The sequence below is a fragment of the Lactuca sativa genome, chromosome 3 (assembly GCF_002870075.4).
Source record: "Lactuca sativa cultivar Salinas chromosome 3, Lsat_Salinas_v11, whole genome shotgun sequence".
Classification (NCBI taxonomy): Eukaryota; Viridiplantae; Streptophyta; class Magnoliopsida; order Asterales; family Asteraceae; genus Lactuca; species Lactuca sativa.
The window spans coordinates 104,813,016-104,817,217 of NC_056625.2; positions in this window are offsets into that span (position 1 = coordinate 104,813,016).

Genomic DNA, 4,202 nt, shown 5'->3' on the forward strand with positions numbered 1-4,202 from the left:
TTTAAAGGGGGGAATACAAGTCAAAACACTAAGAACACCACTAAGTTCTTCTAACAGCTTTCATCAGAAAAGTTGGGCTCCATTCACGGACTGTTTTGATCAACATAAACATTTTATTTTTCAAAAATGTTTTTGGTGCAAGTATTTCCAGTTCTTATCTTTAAAATGACTACTTGCACATCTCCACACGGTGTTTCTATGATTTATGGTGATTTTTACAAAACTGTCTATCATTTCAAGAACCAATCCGGACCAGTCTGTGATTATGAACTTTTTCAAACATGTTGGAGATCACTAAAAATCATGAGAAAATGTACAAACAAACTAGACTCAATTTCCAAACTCTCAGAATTTACGGATTTTGATTTGGACCTTTGATGATTTTTCTACAAATTTTCTAAGAGTAGTAATAGAAAATGTTAACACCAGAAAAATGCTATCAATTTCATTTCACCTTGTAACATGTTGAGCAAGGTGTATATCTTTATGAGAATATATGTTATTTCAATATATGACATTTTGTCTTAGTATATAGACATGCATAAGTTAACAAATGGATTTTGGTATATAGAACATAGAAGATAACAAATTGTTATAATCAAAGTACATCCATTACATACAAACATTTGGATAAACTATGTTAAGTATAGTATATGTACATTACCACTACTACCCTTGTTTTGATAAACTATAATAGGTATAGTTTATGATACATTACATAACACACTCATACAAAAAGGTTACATTTATACAAAGGGGATTTTCATTACATTACACGTAAATTCGTTAATGACTTTTGTGAGACATTCGCTTCACATTACCAATAAGTCATGTATTGTAACCAAAGTCTCCTGGAGGGAGAGCATGATAGTTGTATATAGATCTATATTGGGTATGACAAACCCACACCTGAGCTTCATGCAACAGCTAGACCGGCAGGTCTGAGGTGATAAATGTCATAACATTTCCGACGCCTAAAGAACGTCCTTTCAGGCCAACTAGGTCATAGCATGGTTATAATAACTCACATTAAGTATTAAAAAACATAGAATTTACGGGGATTTCATTGAAATCAAACGAGTTTATGTCAATTTAAACTTGCATTGTTTTACTATAAATATGACACATTATTTATACATTCCGGTCCTTGGGTTTTAAGACAACATTTACACATTAAGGAAAATATTGGATTTTCTGAAACGGACACTACTTTTACAAGAAAAGGTTTTCATAATTGCATACAAAAACTTATGAACTCACCAACCTTTGTGTTCACACCTTTTTCAAATAACTTGTATTCTCAGGAAATCACTAAACAGGTAACCAAGTGCTTTTGAGGATGGGACGTTAAGGCGTCAAACATTTTACATTTTTGTCAACATATTGTAATTGATTTGGAAACATGTAATTCATACAATGATGTAACTCTTTCAATTATATATATGTTGGTTGTGTTTACTTTAATCACTATGGCAATTGTTGTTATGATACTATACATGAAGTCCTCCACCCCCGAACGTTTCCACCATCCTTGGTTTAGGGGTGTGACATTGGATCTCATGAATCGCGTATGCAGACCGATATTGGATCGATTAGTGATAGTGTTCATTGATGACATCTTGGTTTATTCCAAGACTCAGGAGCAGCATGAGGAGCACCTGAGAGAGGTGCTAGAGACGCTGAGGAGGGAGAGACTGTTCGCGAAGTTCTCCAAGTGCGAGTTCTGGTTGCGCTAGGTGCAGTTCCTTGGACACCTCATCAACCAGAAGGGTATACTAGTAGATCCGGCCAAGATAGAGGCCGTAATGCAGTGGGAGGTCCCGATATCTCCATCTAAGATTCGCAGCTTCCTAGGACTGGCAGGGTACTACAGGAGATTCATCCAGGATTTCTCCAAGATAGCAGTTCAGCTCACCCGACTGACCAAGAAGTCGGTGGTGTTTCGCTGGGGGCCTGAGCAGCAGGCGGCATTTGAGACCCTCAGACAGAGATTGTGCGAGGCGCCGATTCCTACCCTACTAGAGGGAATAGAGGATTTTGTAGTCTACTGTGACGCTTAGATCACAGGTATGGGAGCGGTTTTGATGCAACGAGGCCATGTGATAGCTTACGCCTCTAGACAGTTGAAGCCTCACGACGCTAACTATCCTACACACGACTTGGAGTTAGGTGCAGTAATGTTTCCCCTCAAGATTTGGCGACATTACCTCTATGGGGTCCACTGTACCATTTACACGGATCACAAGAATTTGAGGTACCTCATGGATCAGCCGAATCTGAACATGAGGCAGCGCCGATGGTTAGACGTTGTAAAGGATTATGACTGTGAGATCCTTTATCATCCGGGCAAAGCCAACGTAGTGGCCGATGCCCTGAGCCGCAAGGCAGTAGCAGCCCTGATCAAGGATATATGTCTGAGAATGACAGTGATTACTCCATTGTTGGAGCAGATTAGAGAGACACAGGTTGAGGGCCTAAAGGAGGAGAGGCAGAAGTGTGAGAGGATTGTTGGCCGAGTAGCTTCCTTTGACTATGACATTCGAGGATTATTGACCCTTCATAGGAGACTTTGGGTACTGTACTGGGGAGGAGTACGGCAGGTGCTGATGGATGAGGCCCACAATTCTCGGTTCTCCATCCACCCAGGGACGACGAAGATGTATATAGATCTTCGACCTGATTATTGGTGGCCCTGCATGAAGCGGGACGTAGCTTGGTATGTGGAGAGATGCCTGACCTGCAGGAAGGTCAAGGCGGAACACCAGAGACCCTACGGCAACATGCAGCCGTTAGACATTCCCGTGTGGAAATGGGAGGATATCACTATGGATTTCATCACTAAGCTTCCCAGGACCGCACGTGGAGTTGATTCGATTTGGGTCATAGTGGATCGGCTGACCAACAACATCATTAATATGTATATATATATATATATATATATATATATATATATATATATATATATATATATATATATATATATATATATTTGTTGTATTCTGCGTAACGCACGGGTATTCGCCTAGTATAAAGCTATAATTTTTCCTTAGACCTCATACATTTGAAACCCCCAAGACTATTCAACTTATACAATTAATTTATTGATAAATTGAAATGTTGTAATTTGTAACTCCTAAAACTCTTCAAATCATGTAATTTAATTTACGGATTAAATGAAATATTTAGTTTATATAAAAACATTGTAGTTTGCATATTGCATATATGTCAATACAAAATGATAGATTATATTGATATGGTTTAAAGAGTTTGTGAGTGGTTCTATGGATGCAAGAGAGCAATTACAACTTTTCCAAATGTAAATGCAAGTAACTCAAATTATGTGCATGTAAAGTTTTATGGATCTTTTTATAATCACAAGATGAAGAAATGAAATTGATAATTAGCTTTCATGAGCTAGATCATCCTTCAAACTATTTACCAGTTAGAGCAATTAATTTTATTATCATGTATGTATCTTTATGAAGCATTTCTCTTTTATGTTAAAACAATCTATTTTTGTGTCTAGACACATTATTGAACATGTATTTTTTGCTATTAGTTACATAATATGTTGGCTTCTATCGCTTATTTTGTCATAAATAAAATCGATGAAATTTTTAATAATTGGTTTTGATAAAAGAAGTTTACAATTTTTATTCCAGATTATTATTGATAATGATGAATTAGAACGAATGATTTTTACTATTATATTACTTTATTGTTGAAAACCAAAGATTATTTATGTGTTATAAAAGTGCAAACATACATTATATCAAATGTATGCACTCTTTATGTACCCATTTTAAAATCAACATACATTTGATATATATATATATATATATATATATATATATATATATATATATATATATATATATATATATATATATATAGACTTAGGTTATTTTGTTTTTACTAACTATTGTGTGCCAGAATGCACTGATCTCTACCACCAGATGGAATAAAATCAAATGTCATGATCTAAGAGTCTATGATATTAGAATGTCACACCCCCGAACCAGACGGCGGAAACGTCCGAGGGCTCGCGTGACTTTAATTGAATATCATCACAATGAATATACATAAATCATAACATAAATATCACCATGTATCAATATATTACAACTGGAATTGTTCACATCAAGTATATTGTTTTAACATTACACATTCATAACATAAATTGTTTGAGTGTTTTCAAAACC